We start from the raw sequence: 21,948 nt of genomic DNA, 5'->3' as shown, positions 1-21,948 counted from the left end.
TAATTTCCCCAGTCTTATTACTAGCCCCTTTCTAAGAAAGCCCTCCAAGTGGAAGTGATGGTTGACTTATCATTCATGTATTCCATTCCCCCAAGTATAAAAGGGATATCTATCATAGTTATTAACGGCACTTATGTGTGTGCATTGTCCTACCCTCACCACCCTCCTTACACAGTCTAAATTCTACATTCTTACATACCATTTTGTGCAAACATTGCCAATAATTGTGCCTTTCTTTCATTTTATTATTCTCTCCTTGCAAAACTCTAATCAAGTTTAATTGTATTCTCTGGTACTCTGAACCTGGACATGGCTCACTGTCTCAGTTTAAAGTCATAAACAATAGTTTCAAGTGACTGTTAAATTTCCCTCTGTACTGGATTATCTTATAAGCATATCTTGTACATATATACTGTAATTTCTTCCATATTAAAAAGAAAATTTTCTAAATCTATATTTTCCTTTAGCTGTTACTCCATTGTTTTTTCTTAACTTTAAAAGAAAAACTCCTCCCATTTTTGCTTCAATCACCTTCTTTCAGGTGTTTGACTCTACAATATGCTGCAAATGCATTTATTGAGTTCACAAATGAGACCCATGTTGCTAAAAACAAAATTCTAGTGTCATTATTGACACTTTTCTTTCTCTCATATCTGATCAGTTATCAAATTATTTTAATTTCAAAACATATAAAATTTGGCTTTCAATATCCAAAATGATCCCGATTCAATCCACGCTCATCTTTTGATGGGATGATCTTTATTTAAAGCTCCTTAACTAGTCTCTCTGCTTCATTCTTTAACTCCATTAGCAGATTTTTAAGTCCAGACGTCAGAGTTATAATTTTTAAACCTAAGTGGACTTATGTCCCTTCTTATTTGAAATATTCATATGGCCTTCATCTCACAAATTTAAAAAGATCAAAGTCTGCAAGAGCCTAAAGGTAACATTTAACCTGGATCCCCATACTTTTGTGAACAAATATGCAAATACTCTACCTTTCCTTCCTTCTTTCCAACCACACTCACTTTCACATTTTTCCTCAAACAAGCCAAGCACACTCTTGCCTCAGAGTCTTTGTACTTGCCTGCTCTTCCTGGGATGCCTGATACCCTTGAGTAATGCTCGCCAATCTTTGGTCAAATGTCACTTTCTCAATGAGTCCTTCTAAGATCACTCGAAGTAAAGTAGCAACCCTTTTTCTGATTCCTAATCGTCAATTCCCATAGTACTCTTCAGTTTTTCTCTTTCTTGTAGTATTTTAAAGTTTTTATCATTAGTATCTATAGATACTAATATATAATATCTATATATATACCATAGACAGAAAGGTCAAGACAGAGGTAAATTTATTTATTCTGTCTATTGTATGTCTCCTGTCAGTGGAATAAAAGTTTCATGATAGCAAGAATCTTTAAGTGTCTGGAGCACAGCAAATACTCAATAGATAATTATGAATTAATTAATCAAGGTATAACTGATAGGGCTCTTATAAAACATTCTTAAAGCTTTTTACAAGTTCTAACAACCTAAGACACAATTAACATTGTATTAGTGACTCGTTAAAGATTCCTTGCAAGGACAAATCCAAAGATTGAAGTATATATGAATCACTGAAGAGGTAGAACATGAAAATAATGTTTGAAATATGAAAAAAATACATGTTAATGAAATAACTGAAAATGTAGACATTTTATAAGCAGATGATATGTAATACTTTCAAAACCAATATAAAGCTAAGTGGAAAATGACAAGATAGTCTGAATTTGGTGAAATATACTGGCCAATATACTCACAGGTTACAATTCATCCATCATGGCTTTAGCTTATCATGATCCCAGGATACTCGCTGAGAAGGCAGCTTGTGATTTCTTCAGGAAGCTACCGTACACATACATGCGAGATGTATGTGTATGCCTGTGTATGTAAGTGTGTTTATATAAGGAGTGAGCGATGTATTGCAAAGGGAAATGGAGAACTTTGCACTTTTGTTATTAGGTTAAGAGACCAAATCTAGTCCACTTTTTAGAAATATCTTCCTCTTGTTTCAGGTTGTTTAAGCTTTCTTCTTAATGTTTTGGCATGGGTATGGAAAGGCTGTAGTCAAATATGTCATCGTTTGATATTAAAATATGGGTGCATTAATCTTACAATGACCTTTTCCCTGAACTTATTCCTAGAAAAAAAAAAAAAAAGATGCTGCATCTTTTGTAAGTAACTTCAAGGCAAGATATCATACAGCATTCAAATATAAGCATTTATCCAGTTAATCATCAAGCATTACCTACTTTCATCAATGTTCAGGAGCTTAATTCCAGGATTACTTATCCCAAAAAAAAGCTAAATACAAAAATGAGAAGCACAGACCCAAACAATAGAACTTTTATACCATGATAATTAGAAAAGGAACCTATTACCCAGGATTATAATTAGTGACTAACATATTAAATGACCTTTAACATTTACCTTAAGCCCTGGATTTCTGGAAAACCAGCAAGGTTATGAATGCCATATTAGTGATCTTTAATCTTTATTACTGCTGTGGACAGAATTTTAATGATTTTTAAATAGGCAGTGGTCACTAACATATCCCTATTAAAATTAAAAAAAAACTCATAAAAAATTAAATGGATTAAGACTTCAAATGTACCATCATCAAAAGTATTATCTAATTATGGAGTTCAGTGAACAGGCCAAGTGAAATGGTTGGTAATATTAGTTACTTGCCACGTGGGAATGCCCAGGATTTATGCACAAATAGATTCTGCTTCTGTTGCAACATAGTAATTAAGAATTTGTCAGGGAAATTTGACCCTCTAGGGTAGAAATTACTTTGTAAAATAAGAATGGCAGAGCACTAGTCTCCTTGCTGCACATAATTTAACTTGATTATTTATACATCAAAGAGAGTCTGCAGTGACTGCAGTATAATATTTAAGTAGAGGGATATTAAAGAAAGAAGCATCTAGTGAAATCTTTTTCCCAAATCTCCATGAGAAAATAGAAGAAATTTTCATAAAGCATTTCATTTTGCATATAAATTGGAGCCTAGATTGTGCCTGTGAATTTACTGCTGTCAAATTTAATTTTTCTTTAATTCTTCAGACCCAGATGTGAAAGGCTCTGTGTGCAGGCTGCAATTTTCAATGCTTACAGGTAGCTCCCGGATCGATAATGTGTCTTTATGAGAAATTACCATTAATGTTATTGAGTACGCATTTTGTTTTATAGGATAATAAGGTAATATGAAATGCCAATTCATTCATTAGAAGAGGGCTAAGTGCTTAAATGAAATGGGTGACAGGTCTGAAAAAAGATGTAGTAATGGGCAGGAAGGCAAGAATGGATTTTTAATGACCTAATATGTAAAAGTTAACCATGTTTTTGCATTTTCTCTTTATACATGATGTAATTTATAATATAAAGAAGTTTATTTAAGTTACAGAATGCGTTTTGGCTAAAAACCCTCTGCAAAAGTGAATAAATATCAACTAGGTTTCAGAACATTTTTCTAATGAGTTACTTTTACTGAGAACACAGCACCTAAATTAATTAAAAACAAACATTGCCATATGAAATCAATGCTATAAAAATCATCAGTTAATATTAGAATGCCACAAACAAGACCACATTTGATATATATTTAATATTTCTGTTTTTGAAGTATGGTGCTCACAAGAAAAACTAATCCTAAACTTAATGCAAGGGTATAATGCAAGAACATGACATTTGGGAAACTATGTTCAAAGTCATTGGAGATTAGACTAAAAAATGACTTTTAAAAAATCAGTTAAACTGAATGTGACTGTTAGCATAGCTATTAATAACTTTTTATTTTGCCACTTAGGAAAACAAGTTTCACACCTTCTTGAGTAAAATAGTTCTGATTCAGCCCTATGCTGTTAAGCTGAGGGGCATTCTAATTATCTAGAAAGTTGGATGGACTCATTAATTTGATGCCTGTGATTTTATAAAGCACCAGTAGGCACTCTACAAGAAAAGCTTTGAGTAACTCAGTTAAACAAGACTTTTGGAAAAATATAAATAAACATATCTATGCTATTACATAATTTAAATCAAAATTACTTGCTTTTGATATCTTACTTAACTATATGTAATTCTGAAACCAATTTAAACTTATTGGTGGGCTAAACATAGTTTTATGAACAAGATGTTATTAGGCCAAATATCTTCAAAATGAAAAGGACACTAAAATCTTTGAAGATGTTCCCAAATCAAACACTTAAGTACAAAACAACCAAGCAGGAATATTCACAGTTATAAACAAAACAAAGTAAATAGAACAAATGATTTTCAACATTATATGGATTCTTTTATAAATTTAAACAGTAAAAACTTGAATAAGCAAAAATGCATCCCTATTTCATTACTTGAGAAGCCAAATTGTGGAGGACAATATGGACTAATAAAAGTACAGAAGCTCTGAAGTCAGAAAACCTGTGATCAAATCCCAGCTCTCATACCCACTAGTGGTTTAAACATAAACAAATTATTTAACCTCTCCAAATCATTTGCTTTGTCATAAAACGGGCACAAAATCACCTAACTCATCAAGCCAATAGCCTTACATTGAAGTTGAACTTAAATCTGTCTACATCTGAACCTTAAGTGCTGCTGTCGCAAGCTTTAAGCACTGATGCTTCCGGTTTTAAGCACAACCTCCTGTCTTGATCACTCTCACTACTCTGGCCATAAACAACTTTACAGAAACAACCAGTTCCAGATTCCACCCCACCTCCCTTCTTTCAGCTGAGCTAGACATTTCAAGGCTTGATGTATTCCCTTCTCAGCCTGGGTCCTGTTGCTTATCATCTGAACTATTTTCTCAATAACCTCAATACCTTGCATCCTTACCTTTACAGACATCTGACAGATACAATTTCAATATTGAGTTAATTCCATTATCCACTTTCTCTACTCTAATGCAGAGGCTTGACACTGCTATAGAAATGCCATCATTTAAACATTCATATGTCCATAAATTTGTATATTCCATCCTAGTCAATTTCTCAGGTCTTTGGCCTTCTTGGTCACTTGTTCTGTCTACTTCTTTCAGCAATTGTTCTACCTTTATTCTCAAGGTTTCTCCATTCTCTCATCCTTACTCTTAATAAACAAACTTCTATATTATTAGGGAATTTGATTTTATAAAACGTGAACTATTGGCTCTTCTGTCCGCCTCGCCTTCTGATTTTCTATATCCACTCTTACCTTCTGAGAGGATTATATACTTCTCTTCTTTATGACCAACGAACAAGCAGACATCTGTTCTTTATTTTCTAAATGTCCTTCAGAGTTTTGTTTCATCCGTTGCAATTTTTTCTTCCCTTACCATGGTTTTTCCTTTTCCTTGGCTTTACCCTTGCTTTCAAACACATATAATCTTTCTAAGCAATCCCTTATCCCAGGAAATAATAGAATTAGAAATACATTTATTTGAAAGTTAAATTCTCTTATTTTTGTCGATTCCTCTTTTCCCTTTACCTCCACTTTTCTTGAAATAAGATACTTTTTCCTTACTTCCATTTTTTAATAGCTGTAACTTTTTTACTGTCTCTATCATTTCCCTGAAACTATTTTATCAGAGTAGCCAATGATTTCCTAATTACCCACTGGAATTAAAAAAAAAATCTTAACCTACTAGAACAGTGGCAATACCAGTCTGTTTTTGTTTTTTGTTTGTTTTTGTAATCAAGAAACAAGATTTTTTGACTTTTTTCCCCTCAATCTCCAATGAGTTCTCCCCTTCTGCCCACTCCTTAAATGTTGTCAACATTGATCTCTGGTTATTCTTACTCCACACACACTCCATGGAGGTGCCTTTTCCAATTTTCTAGTTTTAGCTACAAACTAATGTTTATGACTCCCCTTTGTATATTTCTAGTGCCAATATCTCCACTGAAGTTCAGATATCCACATCCAACTGCCTGCTAAATATTTTCAAAACTGTCTCAAAATTGTCATGTTTGTTTTTCCCCATTAATTGTTCCTGCCCCCGTAATACTTGCCTTTCATAAAACCATTGGCCAAATATAAATACGGGCTGTAAATATCACATTTTCTTTTCCTTACTCCAACTTCCAGGTAATCTCCTACTAAATTTTTTTTTTTTTTTTTTTTTTTTTTTTTTTTTTTTTGGAGACGGAGTCTTGCTCTGTCGCCCAAGCTGGAGTGCAGTGGCGCGATCCTGGCTCACTGCAAGCTCCGCCTCCTGGGTTCACGCCATTCTCCTGCCCCAGCCTCCCGAGTAGCTGGGACTACAGGCGCACGCCACTGCGCCCGGCTCATTTTTTGTATTTTTAGTAGAGACGGGGTTTCACCGTGTTAGCCAGGATTGTCTCGATCTCCTGAACTTGTGATCTGCCCGCCTCGGCCTCCCAAAGTGCTGGGATTACAGGCGTGAGCCACCGCGCCCGGCTTTCTCCTACTAAATTTATCACTAAGTTGTTTACACATATACAACCTTTCCTCAAACCATGCTGTCATTCTCCTCGTTTAGATCCTCCTCATTCCTAACTTAACTAATGGGTGCTAATTGTTGTCTTTGCCTGTGAATTTCTTCCTCCAATCTTACAAAGTTACCATTAATATCCCAAATAAAGTAAGACCTGGCCAGGTGTGGTGACTCGTACCTGTAATCCCAGCACTTTGGGAGGCCGAGGCTGGAGGACTGCTTGAGTCCAGGAGTTTGAGGCCAGCCTGAGCAACATGGTGAAACCCCATCTCAAAAAATACAAAAATTGGGCCAAGTGTGGTGGCTCACACCTGTAATCCCAGCACTTTGGAAGTCTGAGGCAGGCAGATCACCTAAGGTTGGGAGTTCGAGAGCAGCCTGACCAACATGGAGAAACCCCGTCTCTACTAAAAATACAAAATTAGCTGGGCATGGTGGAGCATGCCTGTAATCCCAGCTACTCAGGAGGCTGAGGCAGGAGAATCTCTTGAACCTGGGAGGCGGAGGGTGCAGTGAGCCAAGATCGCACCATTGCACTCCAGCCAGGGCAACTAGGGTGAAACTTGGTCTCAAAAAAAAAAATTAGCTAGGTGTAGTGGTGCACACCTATTCTCCCAGCTACTCCAGAGGCTGAGATGGGAGGATCACTTGAGTCCAGGAGTCTGAGGCTGCAGTTAACTGAGATCCTGCCACAGCATGCCAGCCCAGGTGACAGAGCAAGACCCTGTCTCAAAACAAATAAATAAATAAATAACATAAAACTAAATAAAATTAAAAATAAAATGTGATCTGATCATGTCACCTGCCTGCTTTAGAATCCTTCAGTGGAACCCTGTTGTCTGCAAAATCCTTGCTATTATCTACTGTGCAGCCCTCCCTGTCCTATGTATCTCTTACCTTAACTCCTGCCATGCCCTGCCTCTTACTTCATGCACTTGAAATCAAATGACTTGCTGTTTTCCTCATGCTCCATACTGCTTCACAGCTCTGTGCTTTAACTCACGCTGCTTAACTGCCCTGAATGCACTTCCCACATTCTTTGCCTGGCTAACTCTTATTCATCCTTAAAACTTTAGTTTCCACCATGCTGTCTTCTCAGGAAATTCTCCTGTATCCTTCCAGTCTAAGTATAAATACTCTTATGCTCCCCTGTAGCTAATGCGTCCCCACAGCCTCACACTGATATGTTGAAATGTTCGTCTTTCTTACTCTACCAGATGTAAGCATCTCATGAGCAAGGGCCGTATGTTTTTCTTTGGGGTTAATTTATTTAAGAGTCTCAATTTGCTGAAGTAAGACCAAAAGCCATTTTATTTCTCCGATGGCTGACACCAACTGAGTCAACACCTCCCACTTTCACGCTCGGTCATGCATTCTCTGTAATGACAACTCTGTTCACTTCTGTAACTTGTCAATAATTTTAGCCATTATAAGAGCCAATTTCTACTTCCTAAGACCCAGACATATCTGTTTTAACATTTGCTTTAATATCTAATTAGACACTCTTTTTAGAAACACTTCCTCTTCTCTCTCCACACTGTCATTGCTTCTCTTTGTAACATTGACTATTTACAGCCATCCTCTGTGTTTCAAATATCCACCTGGGGCACATTCGATGTCATGTAAGAGAGCTGTAGGCCAGGCGTGGTGGCTCATGCATGTAATCCCAGCTACCTGGGAGGCTGAGGCAGGAGTATCGCTTGAACCTGTGAGGCGGAGGTTGCAGTAAGCCGAGATCACGCCACTGCACTCCAGCCTGGGAGAAAGTGCGAGACTCTGACTTAAAAAAGAAAAAGAAAAAAAAGAGGGAGAGATGTAAATACAATAGAATGCATCCATCTAATTCCCTGTCAAGGGAGATCAGATGCGTTTTAATCTGTGCCCCAACATGTCTATACACACATACTCATTGCTACCAATATTAGTTTTTCCAAGTTTAGTAAATGATGTTGATGGCAGTGGTGACTTGTCTGGAGCAGCTGCTGTGAAGATGCTGGCTACAGCAGTGGAGGTGCAACCAGGGCTGCTTGCTCCATGGAGTCAACAGGGGCCAGGAACAGGTGGGAGCCCCGCCATCTACTAAGTCAGCAGGGCAGGAGCCCCACACCTGAGCGTGCATGCTGGTCTAGCCGGGGCTCTGGACCCAGACATCCCTGAACTCTCAGGGGCTCAGGGAGCCCCTTGCTCCTTGGGTTTGAAAGTACCTGCTCCCACTGCCTGGTCTCTCCCTGCTTCCACAGCTTGCTCCCAGGTGGAACAAAGTTGTGGCAGAGGCTTGGTACTATTACATCCCAGCCAGGTGTGCGCAGATTCAGGGCAGCCTGACACAATAGTCCCCTGCCACTTTTGGTCCCCTCCAGACTGCTGATGAGTGCCGGAGGGAGGCTGGTAGGGGGCAGGGGGAGGCTGAGGGTGGCTCTGCACAGGCATACAGAGGCTCCTCGGCACAAATATGCCAGCCTGGGCACCATGGATGGCATATTGACAGCAGGAGGCAGGCAGGTTCCTGAGTGGAAAGGGGCAGGTCCCTGGTAAAGTCCCACCTTGGAACGCCTGAAGTCTGGGGACTGGGCTGCCAGTTCCAGGCAAAGTCTGCTGCCAAGAGTAAGAACTTCATCGATGACCATTCAGCCAATTGGGTAGTGTGTTTTCCAGACCCACTCATGGCCACCCGTGGACAAATTAGCACTGACTTTCACCCTTCTGAGCTCATAAAAACTCTCCAGACTCAGTCAGACTCAGACAGATGTTGGATGGACCTGCCTGCAGAAAGGAGTGACACACTTCTAGTCTCCTGAGAGCTGTTCTGTTGCTCAGTAAAGCTCCTCTCCACTTTGCTCACCCTCCAGTTGTCTGCATACCTCATTCTTCCTAGATGCTGGACAAGTACTTGGGACTCCAACCTGCTGACCACTGCTAGCAGATACTAGGCTAATCACAGTGAACACAGCAGATAACATGTCTCATCCAGTGGAACTTAAAGCTTTGAGCTTTAGCAAGCAGTGCCTATAAAAGTTATGGCACCTATAACTAGGCAATTGTACCAGTGCCTAGCATTTGTTTGGTTGCATAATTAATAATGAATCATAATCTGTGCAATGAGAGCAGGCAAATTACCTGATATCCAGAGGGAATTAAATACAGGTTTTTTCTTGTTTTTCTTTCTTTTTTTTTAGATTTTTAACTTATAGGAACTTGCCCACTTTTCAACTGAGTTGCAATTTTTACTTAAAATGACCCATTTTAAAGCTTTAATAAAAATCATTGTTATAAAAATCTAGATTAGGTTGAAATAACACACAACTCATGTTTTAGTTGCTTGAAACATTATAACAAACAAACTTGCTTAAGTCACAGTCAGTATGGAATTTAAAAGGCTGATATGCAGAAGGTTGCCAGTCAGGGCACCAGGACAAAGAGAAAGTTGAGAAGCCTCTAACCAGCAATTTAATGCTACAACCTATCTGTCCGTAGCCAACTGGAAAGAACCAGTCACATGATCCATCAATTTGCCAAGAGAGCAAGGAATTACAATATTCTCATTTACAAAAAAAACTGCATCATTAAAAAATAAATTAAATACCAAAGAGGCAAACCACTGCCCCCAATATTTTTTGTTTGTTTGTTTTCAGAGACAGGTTCTTGCTCAGTTGCCCGGGCTGGAATACAGTGGTGGTGTGATCGCAGCTTTCTGCAATCCTGAACTCCTGGACTCAAGTGATCCTTGTATCTCAGGCTTCAAAGTAGCTTGGACTATAGGTATATGTTCCAAGTTCTAATGGTGGCCTTCAGTGTCTCATGGACCTTTTCCAAAGGCTTCTGACAGCCTTATGATCTACTCTATGATGTCAGAAAATCAAACGTTACAAATCTGAAACTTTCCTGTAATAATCAAAAACAAAACTCTTTGCTCAAACCATTTTTATCTGAATTAATAATTTGTTGGGTAGAATACAAGATATTTGAAAATAATAGGATGGCTAAAATCCATGTAAGTAGGAAGTGACTTAAGGCAGCATTTCTTATTCTGAGAATTATTAGTATGTCTGGCTATATAATTTCTTTGTTGTTGGGGCATTCTTGTGTTTATAGCATCCCTGTCCTCTACCCATTAGTTGGCAGTAGCACCTCAGTCAAGTTGTGTAAATTAAAAACATATCTAAATATCGTCCTCTGGCAGGGCAAATTTCCAGGGAACAAAATTATCTCTTGTTGAGAACTACTGACTTAGAAGAACTTATTACAAGTCTGTTGGGGTCTGCATGTTTCCTAAACAAAGGAATGAACACACAAGACAACATAAGACAAGACAAACATGGCGGCCGCCCCGAATAGCGCACTCTGCTTTATTTTATACAGTCGTTTGTGGAATGTTGCCAAGTCACAAGACACATTGTTGTTTTTCTGACCTTTCCCTTTCTGGATTTTTAAGATGTTTACACATAAACAAGTCCCCAGGGTCTGCTGTTTACAGCTGGCTCCTTTGTCCTCCCTGTTTGCAGGGGAGGAACACCCTGCTTCGTTTGCAAGAGCAGAACGTCTCCTTTGCCAGCACGTAGTCCTCTACACAAGTCTACTGACCCTCACATGACTTTGTGTTGTAAACTAGCAATCCCACGGAATGAATGTCTCCAGGGCTTTCATCCTAGAAGAATCTCATCCCAGAAGAATTTCTTGTGCTACTTTTTCTAGATTTCTTCCCCTCTACTTCAGCAGTAGATATTAGGTGACCATGCTATCCTCACAACTGCTTTTAGTTTCTTGAACTAGTATAGCCAATGTATTTTCCTTGCAGAAGCCTGAATGGCTCCTCCATTGGAAGAAATCAGGAAGGGATAAGGTTGAGAAGAATTTTTAGTCAGTCTTATTTAAGCTGAAAAGAAAAGAAATCTTGACTTCAACTCTCTTAAACGTTATAGAAGTTTCTGATCTTTGAAAGCAGAAATTCCAGATGTAGGGCAAGCTTCTATATTGGAATATTGGTTCCATAGTATCAAGGTCCTGCATTCTTTTCATTTTTCCAGTCTGACGTTCATAGGATGCCACTGGGAATTGGTGCCTACATTGATTTTAGGTGTTATGACATTAACAGATCCAAAGCAAGAATGGAGACTGTCTCTCTGTGGCTCTCTGTTAGAAGAAAACATTTCCGAGAATAGAGGCCACTAGAAAGAAGATGAGGAAACCAAGTTTATTCCAAGTTACCCCAAGTCTTGGGGTAAATGAATTAATAACTCTGTGCTTCAGTGTTCACATCTATTAGGTAAAGAGATTAGATCAAACGATCTTATGAAAACCCTACTCACTTTAAAACATTATTCACCTATGTGAATACTGCTTGCTTTCTTTAGTTTAAATATATGATTGGAATCATCTGAAAGCTAAATAGGTATTAAAGTGAGTTCACTTTCCCATTGCAGGGTGAAATTAATTTCTCTTGAGATGACTTCATGGTTGAGTTTTTTCTTACTCTCCTCTGTAAAGTGAATGGCTACAAGAGCCTGGAGTTGTTGCTGAGGAGGGAGAGAAGTTCCTCTGAGTACTTCTAAGGTCCCAGAGGCACTACCCATCTCCAGCTCATCCAATCAATAGCCAGTTAGAACTGAGGAGAAACAGTGTGTAAAAATTATGAAATCGATCTGTCGTGCCCCACTTGGGCCATTATTCACTCTCTGCACTTCCGAGGTTGTGAAGGGACCACTCAGGTTAATGGAAACACAGTGGCAGACCTGATCCCGTGTTTTCTCATTTCTCCTCTCTTGCCCTGGAGTGAATGCATGGGTCTAAGGGAGTCAGAGAGGCCAGGCAAATCATGATGGAAATTCCCATCGAGACACTGTTCGAAATTCATCAACACTAATAATGACACCTAGACACTCTACTAGTGGAAAAGAAACAATTTGGGAAAGTGAGAGGGAATTTTATCCTACAGAGACAAATAATGTAGTATGCATATCCAAAAATAGGAAGGGCATTAATTAAGTAACGGATAACCTACCTCAGCAAACATTTGTAAATTGAGATTACAATTGTTTGTCACGAAGTATAATTACTGACATTTTTGAGGCACTTGAATATTACTTATTTTTAAATGGTCCATCTAGAAAAGCGGGCGAGTTAATGCAAACATTTGGCACTTTTTAATGATTACTGAGTTTCATTTGTAGTTTTGTACAAATACTGAATATCATGATGGAATGGAGAGAGTTTTGTAAGTAAATAGATTCTAATATTAATCAGTTTCATAATGTTTAACAAGTAATTTAAAGATCGTAAGATTTTTTTCTTAAAGTTAAGTGGTTAGTGTAGAGTCTATGATCTTTTATGGATATAGAATCCTTAAACTATGATTATTTGATTTGTATTTAAAAGGAAAGCTTATTGTGCCATTTATCTCCACTACTAGGCATAATAAAACCTCAATTAATTCCACATTGTTTTGAGGCCTGCAAGTCAAAAGAGTGAGGTGAAATGTAAAACTGTTTTTAATTTATCTTACTGTAAAGCACAAAATAGTTTTTTTAAAACCTTCTTATCAATAATTTTAAAAAGAAACTGCAAAGTTCATAAAATTTCCTTTAGGGTTTCAAACAGAATCTCATCAAAGTAATCATCTAAACTTCAGTTGAATGAAGAAAAAACTGAAGATAAAGAATAAAATATGAGTCACCATATGTTAAAATAAATTGATCTTAGCCTCAGTTTCTGCTGAGGCCACAAGATGATTGATGTCAACATTCTAAAGTGAGGTGAGAGACAATCATGCAAAAGGCAGTTTAGAGAAATGGATTTCTAACTCTTAGCTCTTTTCACAATAAGGGCATAAAACTGGCAGGGTTTTGATTAGGCAGCGATTTCTTTAGAGAATGCTGTGAGAGGGAGGTTGGTGCTTCTCACTCTACAGTTGCATTGAAACTTTAAGAAGACTACTTAGCTTAACGTGTCTCCTGTAGTTTGATAGGCACAGTGGACAGTGTCTCCTCTGACTCATACTTAAGAAATCTGAAGCATGAAAGATTAGGTGTCTAGCTACCCTGAGAGCAGAGGGATCAACAGGTACTTTTTGAGATTATATATATGCATACATATATATCATATAAATTATCTATAATTTAATTTACTGTGTACGTATAGACATTATGTATAATATATTGTAATTATTCTTATTAAAGTATCATTTAGTGGCTCAAATAACCATTGTAACATGATATGTCCTCATGGTATTTGAAAAAGATTATTTATTTGGTGTTTGCTACACATGAGCCTGAGAGTAAGGATGGCTTAAATACTCAAAACCAAAGTTATGGTTTTCTCTCAAGGAACTTCCTGATGACTATGAAGACCAAATGTGATTTTTTGATAAATACTTTAATGGCCAATGTTTAGGAAATTCTCTCACATAATGAATGATTCTCCTTTAAGAGGCAGAGAAACTGAGCAAAAACATTTATGAAACAATAATCGATAACATTAAAAGTGAATTTGCCTGAAAACTGATTGTACTTTGTCTGGAGTATCATAAGAATAAACTTTTTAATGTTTGTAGCATGGCTGGCTGACCGGCTTAATATCATGTGTTGGTGACTTTAGAACAGGAGACAGCAAAACACTAGAAGGGTCTGTGTCATTCTTGACCTGACCAGTTCTCCAAGGATTATAATATGATTTCTATTAATATTTGTATTCTAAAATTTGTTTGGACAAAATTTGGAAAGGTTTGAGATATTTAGCTTTTTTTTTTTTTTTCTTTTCTTTGGTTAATGCTCAGTTATGGATATTGGCTCCTATTTGAACTTGAACTCATACTTTAATATGCATGTGATATCAAGCTGCTTACAGTTTCTCGAGGGTACCATATGCTTTTTACATCCATATCTATGTACATGACCTACTTCTGGGTCTTTCTCCAGATCTTCATGGAGGCACATATTATTTCCAAAACTCAGCTTTTTGAAGATATTCTGATACCTTCATCCCCCAAATAATTTATATTTTCAAATCTCTTTTTGCTCTTAAACATCATCACATTTTTCCATTTATGTTTCTCTACAAAAAGTTTTTAAGTAGACATAGCTTGTTTGGTTTTGTTTTGCTGTTTTGTTTTTTCTTTTGTTTTTACCTTCTCTATCACACCTCCAATTTGATTTTCATAACACGGCAGATATTTAAAAATTGTTTGCTGAACCGAATTAAACTAAGAAAAGTTAAGATTATTTTGCTTGTTATATTATTTTGAGAATCCATTTATGTAAAACTTTCCTTTTCAAAAATTATATATCGTATGCAATAGGTACTCCACATTCTAGTTTTAAAATGATAATTATGTACTCTTCATTAGAAATTCATTTCTTATATATCTTTTTTTCTCAATTATGTAGTGACAACTTTATCTACGCCAACTTATCTTGAGAAATGTCCATAAGCATTATTTCCTTTATCTATAAATCCAAGGGTAGGGAAGTATGAAAATCAGTGAATAAATTGGAATTCTGGTTCTTCAACCAGATGTTGTCACTCTCTTGCCACTTCCTCCAACATAAAATGGTAGTATAACTACCATTTCAGCTTTCAATTGTATCTACTAGAAAACAATTCTGGGGGGAAAAAATGACTCTGTTTTTATATGAAAAATGGCCCTTTACCCATTGCAGTTAGGCTTCCATCCGAATGCTGCCTACAAGAATCTTTCCCTGAAGTCATCGGGCTTCCTTCCACATTATTAAATTCAGTGTTTCCTTTCTGGCAGCATTTAACACAGACAGGAACTGCAGGTTTTTAACTTTACTCCTGCCTGCATCGGATGCTTTAACGCAATCTTCTTTGTAAAATCCTCTTCCTCTAGTTGTTGTCTTCTAAATGTTGGAACCCCAAAAGCTTTGTCTGAATTGGACCCTTTTCTCTCCCTATGCAGTCTCAAATAACCTAAAGTCCCATGGCTGTGGTGGCATCTGCAGGCCAATGACTTCCAAATCTATCCCTTTTGACTTGATTGCTCATCTGAACAGCAGACTTGTACATCAAGGCCTGCTCTAATACTTTTATGTAGGTATCTACTAAAATTTATCTCAATTTTTACTTGGCTCCCATTAACTTTTAATTCTTGACTTGCAAACTGGTTCCTCGTGTTTTTCACAGTCGTATAATGAAAATATCAAAAATATTTTCCAATCATTCTTGATCCCTCTCTTTCCTTCATTTTCTCTCCCTCAAATCTCCATCCCATCTTCAAGATTTGTTCACTTAACTCCCCAAAACATATTTCATACCTGATGACACAATTTTTTTTTTCTACTCCAAAAGTACTGCCCTTGCCCAAGTCAATGTTACTTCTCATCTAGGACTGCATCATTAGCCTTGATTTCCCTTTGCTACCAAACCCCATTACCTCCCCCTCCAGGTATTTAACACAGAAGGTAAAACAGTCTTACACAAAATAAGACATTTCATTGTCTTGCTCAGTACCATTCAATGTTTTAGCTTCTGTGTGTAGAGTTAAAATTTGCCTTACACTTGCCTTACAATTAACAATATTCTCACCTTACAAAGCTATATCAACACCCAGATCTTGTATCATCTTGAGATATTTTTCCTCCTAAAACTATACTTCAAGCAGACTGATCTTCTTCCTCTTTGAGTATATTAGGCTTGTTCTGCCCTCGGAACCTTTGCATTAGTCTTTCTTCTGCCTGCAATAATCTTCTGCCTGAATTTCACATAACTTTATCTTAGACTAAATATCATCTCCTCAGAGAGGAGCCCTTTGACTACCCAATCTAAGGCAGCCCACCATCACACCATTGAATCTTAATTCCCTGCCTATCTCTAAATAATGTGATATGTTGGACATATTTTCATGAGTCTCCTCTGAATTGTTGTTTGCTTTTCTTTTCGGCCTATTCCCTTTTAAATAGATATACCTGAGATTAGGGACTTTATTTTATTCAATGTTGTACAAACCAGATATAGAATAGTGTTTTTTCCATAGTAAATGTTTCTTAAGTACTAGATAACTAAAAGAATTATAAATATATCTTTGGGACAGTCACGTTTTATACTTTAGTAAAGGTTGATTTTTAAAATGAGTTTAAGCAATATGATATATATATTATATACAACATATAATGTAATATATAATGTGATATGTGATATATATCATGTCATATAAATGTGATATATGTGAAATATATCACATTAAAATATATATATCACATATATATCACATTAAAATGTATATATGAAATATATATAATATATACACATAAAATTTCTCAACTTTCATCTGAAAATTAGACTAATTTTTTCCCCAAAATGCTTGGAGCTAACCATCTTTATCAGCACAGGCTGTGTATTCTAATAAATTACATATCTGATTTGAAACAATGCTTTCTATATAAATGTGAATATATATTTTTAATTGCCAACATCTCTGCTCATCTTAAAGTCACTTGCAAAAATCCCCAATTTCATGAAGAGGTAACCCTATATAGTAGTTAACATGGAGATTTTGGGGATTCAACTTATCTTCCATTTACCTCTTTTTGTGATCCTCAGTTGTTGACTTTATCAAACGTTTTTTGTTTTTCCTACTCATAGTTAAATTTAAAAACCCCAATAAAAGCATTGTGACATGCCAGCTTCTCTTTTCATATCATAGATAGATAACATGTACATAAATATCTTTTTTTAGTCTGCTTTTACTTTTAAATGTAGTTAAAATAATTTTATTAAGTGCCCAAGAGACACTGGAGAAGGCAAAGATTAATTTAGGAAACCAATCCTTAAAATAAAATTTGTAAAGTTTATATAACCTAGGTACCTGTGGAAGAAACGATTTGTTCATTATTGTCTATTTTTTCCTCTCTCATAACAGAACCTTCTACTTTTAGTCGGACACCACCATTTCTGCCACATTCCCTTGGGAGAAATGATGTGTGCAAGTCCTGTCCGTTAGGAGATCAGCTTTCAATCCTCTGACTCTCCTCCCCATTCCTCTTTGGCCAGCAAATGAAGAAACTGGAGCTTTGCCTTTAAAGTAGAAGATGGAAACCATGTGTTGAAGATAGCAGAACTCCCCTAGCAGAACAGACTCCTTACCTCTTACACTAGAGAGAAATAAAATTTTTATCTTCATTAAGACATTTGACTTTGGATCATTTTGTTACAGGTGTTTGGACTGTACTCTAAATAATACCATTCCCCCAAAAATATACAAGTTCCTTTTGTCATGTCAAGTTTCAAATATGTGAGTAAAAATTGAATTTTAGAACAACGTCAGTAAGTTGGATATTGCCTATAATATTTTATTATTTTTCAGGATAAAAAGTAATGCCAAATGAGAACAGGATATGGCTGCAAATCAGCATGAGGGGTATTTTCGGGGTAATGAAAATGGTCTAAAATTGGATTATGATGCTGGTTGCACAATTCATGTAAGTTTACTAAAAATCATTGAATTGTATACTTAAAATGGGTAAATTCTTTTATGTAAAGTATACCTAAATAAAACTTAAAAGAAAAATATTGTGCTTATATACTAATAAAAAGAAGCCAATAACGTATTAATTAGCTTTCTGGTTTATTTTGTTTTACCTAAGTATATTATTATTTCAAGGTCTTTCCCTGCTGTTAATATATTTAAAAATCAGGAAAGAGCTATAAAGTCAAAATTGGGGATACCCTTTCCACAGATAACAAACTTATTCACCACCTTTTGGATTTTTTGGGGGGGTCAAAGCTACTTTTTCTATTATGCATTCAATTCTACCATATAACTATATTTACTCACTCAAAGACTGCCTGCAATGATTTGGATAAACCAAGTAGCATTAATTCCTGTACAAGTCTGGATACATTAGACTGGATACATTTGGAGAAGTAATAGCACTAGTATAGCTTAGGGACAGCAATATGTAATAGAACAGGATGAGAAGAACAAATGTTTTAAATATAAATTTAGTTCTACTTTCAAAGAATATTGTTTTATTTGGATTAGTTCTGCATTATAAACTAGTTAGCAATTTGAAAATCCGGTATAAGTTGGATGTCTCTAAGTACATCCTTCAGGTAGGCCATAAAGCAAGAAGGATTTCAAACACATATTCTGTTTAGTCTCATATATATATATATATATATATATAAAGTAGTGTCACAACTAGTGCTGGTATCTTTAAGCACAATGACTTCCCATATCTTCCAAACCCATCCATATGCTTCTACTGAAGCCTGTAATTTTATGATAATTCTACTTCACATATTATACAGTAATAATTTGCCTATTCATCTATTTTGTATTTATTTATTTATTTTGAGACAGTTTCTCTCTTGTTGCCCAGGCTGGAGTGCAATGGCACGATCTTGGCTCACCGCAACCTCTGCCTCTCGGGTTCCAGCGATTCTCCTCCTTCAGTAGCTGGGATTACAGGCATGCACCACCATGCCTAATTTTTGTATTTTTAGTAGAGACAGGGTTTCACCATGTTGGCCAGGCTAGTCTCGAACTCCTGACCTCCGGTGATCCACCTGTCTCAGCCTCCCAAAGTGCTGGGATTACAGGTGTGAGCCACCACACCCGGCTTCATCTATTTTTCTTATTACATTATGAGCTCCTAAAAAAGGATAAATATTTTTTTAAACCATCGAAGCCCCTTCATTACAGGTGCATGGCAGATAATATGCACTTGATAAATTCTTATTGATCTTACATGAAATTTCAAGACCTAGAAGCAGAAATTAGCACTTCTAAAAAATGGACAGCCCATCTGTAACTGAACTGAATTTGTCTTAAATTCACAACACCTGCTCCCCAATATTAAGTTTTTTTTTCAGATTTCAAAAGAAATATTAAGACTTCTAAAAACTACATGTGTGAAGACAAGTACATCTTTTTTTTTTTTTTTTTTTTTTTTTTTTTTTTGAGACGGAGTCTCGCTCTGTCGCCCAGGCTGGAGTGCAGTGGCCGGATCTCAGCTCACTGCAAGCTCCGCCTCCCGGGTTCACGCCATTCTCCTGCCTCAGCCTCCTGAGTAGCTGGGACTACAGGCGCCTGCCACCTCGCCCGGCTAGTTTTTTTGTATTTTTAGTAGAGACGGGGTTTCACCGGGTTAGCCAGGATGGTCTCGATCTCCCGACCTTGTGATCCGGCCGTCTCGGCCTCCCAAAGTGCTGGGATTACAGGCTTGAGCCACCACGCCCGGCCGACAACTAAATCTTAAAGAAATAAGTTAAACAATGAATCTCATTTCTGGAGATATATCCAGGATCTAAATTTACTTTTAAAGAATGAAGACAGTCAAGAAAATACTGATTTTGACTTGTCAGGTGTCATAGAATCTGAATAGTTCTAAATGCCTCTAAATGAACATCTAGATTTGATTCAGTTACAAATAGAAGCATTTCTAAATATCTGCTGTAATAGTTTAATATTTCTATTCTTATTTCATTAAGAATGTTTCCTTGCTTTCCTTGATTTTAAAAACTTGAAATGTATTATTACGTGTGTGTGTGCGTGTGTGCCCACATGTGTGCACATCACTTTCCTTATTCGCAAAGCAAGTGCTTTGTTCATAGTGAAAGTAAAGAGACAGAATGTGGATAATTCAGCAAATAAGATGATAGAAAGCACTTATTGGCGACGGGTCAGTGGCATCATCCACTGCAATGAAGAATAGAATTTTTATCAAAGTTCCTTGTCTCAGGGTAGCACTTCAAGAGTAAATCATATCACTGATTATAGTCTATAAAAAGATTTTGGAGGCTTCTAATGGAAGTAATTATTTTTTCCTGGTTCTTCTGTATAACAGTATTCTGACATACTGATTATCAATCATATTAACTTAGAAATAATATATGTTCAGTTAAGTTATAAAACTCTTGATCATGTCATATGAAGTCTACATCATCAATTACTGACTATTGGAAAGATTTTCTTGCTGTTATAAAAGTCAATACTAAACTACAGAAAAAATATATTTCATTTTCAGTGGCAATAAGTTACAATATTTACAAATAATACATTTTAACTACATAATATTTATTTTAACCACATAATATTTTAACTACATAATGATCTGGGATCCCAGGAAATTAGAAATGTCTTATGACCTTGGATTATTCAGAACAGGTAACTGAATACAGTATTTTTTTCCATTTTCCTAACTTTATGGGGCTGCTTTTTAATTGGACTCTTAGTAAAGTCTAAGATTCTCCCAACAAAAAGACAGTCTAAAGGCCCATCGTTGATATCAAGCTACCCAGACCCTATTATAGATACCCGTATGTAAAAGGAGTTAACTCCACTTCCTAAGAAATACGTAATTGACCAAAAAATGTTGTAAGAAATAAAATGGATACAGGAGTGCTAAAGAACATATCCTTACTTTGAGATCAGTAACAACCAGTTGAAAGATTTTTTCACTTTCCTGTCAGCTTCTGTAGCATTGTAAGGATACTGCCTTGGGCTATGCAGGTAGCCTTGAGGTGACGAGAATTTTTAAGAACACTATTTGAACATCAAATATCATTGAAACACCGAATGCCAACTAAATAGAATTGATGCTTAAAAATACAAAATACACAATAGCTCACCATAATCAACTTAAATTGTGCCCAGCTATTGTTGACTGAAAAATGAATTTGAGGTTAGACTAACAGAATACATGCTAGTCCCAAATTTCTATTTTCAAAGGCCATTTATATGAAAGTACAAGCGTCCATCAGTTGGGGCACTTCAGATAAAGTATTTCATATTTAATATACATTATAGTCAAGCCATTTGATCTTGCAAATAGTGACTACACATTGATCCTTGGAGAATACAGCTGTAAAGCTGAAAGCAATATTCAGGAAAGTTTCACAACATAGATTTTTAACTTTTCCTCAAGTTGAAACTCAGTATGAAGTAAGTTTTTGCAACTGAAGATACAAAAACAAATGACAAACCCTAGTGAAATATATATAAATAAATGCTCTTTAATAGTAATGAACACCCCTCCTAAGAGACACAATTTTCTACCCAGCTAAGTAACTGATGTGTGAGATAAATAGCAGAAAAATGGGGCAGTAAGACACAGGGAAATGTGTGTTTATTTGTCTCTCAAGAGTTGAATCGTACTGACTAGCTAGCTACTTGTGAATGATTAATGAAATAGGAGGAAAAAACACAGAGAGAAACAAAAAGGAGAAGAAAAAAAGGGGGGAAATGCCCTTCATTCCTCAGATAAGAGAGAGAAAAACACAGCAGTACCCATTGCCCAGAACAATATTATTTGAAAGTCTCTCAGCATTCAAAAGTCAAACTCGAGAGGCCAATGCTTATTTATTTACAGAATTTCACTGTTTATTTAAATGACTTGTCTTCTTTTTTGAACTTGAGAGATATTTGTTGCAAATTAAGGAAAAACACTTTTTTTCTGTCTGACTAAAATATCAAACTACTCTTGATGTTGTTTTCCCCAGAAGAAATTAAAGAAATTTCA

General features: G+C 36.4%; 1 long non-coding RNA gene across 2 annotated transcripts in view; it reads left to right on the top strand.

The window, feature by feature from the left end:
• Positions 1–17,940, top strand: part of LOC126930142 (uncharacterized) — a 36,494-nt gene extending 18,554 nt beyond the window's left edge. Inside the window, exons 3-4 of one of the 2 annotated variants that reach the window (XR_007717469.1) lie at positions 10,108–10,234; positions 17,346–17,940. This is a non-coding gene — a long non-coding RNA (uncharacterized LOC126930142). The remainder of the gene's footprint in view (positions 1–10,107; positions 10,235–17,345) is intronic. The other variant, XR_007717468.1, reaches the window with a different exon arrangement.
• Positions 17,941–21,948: the final 4,008 nt, after the last annotated feature.

This window comes from Macaca thibetana, chromosome 11, assembly GCF_024542745.1.
Source record: "Macaca thibetana thibetana isolate TM-01 chromosome 11, ASM2454274v1, whole genome shotgun sequence".
NCBI classification, from domain to species: Eukaryota; Metazoa; Chordata; class Mammalia; order Primates; family Cercopithecidae; genus Macaca; species Macaca thibetana.
This window is presented reverse-complemented; position numbering and strand designations above follow the sequence as displayed.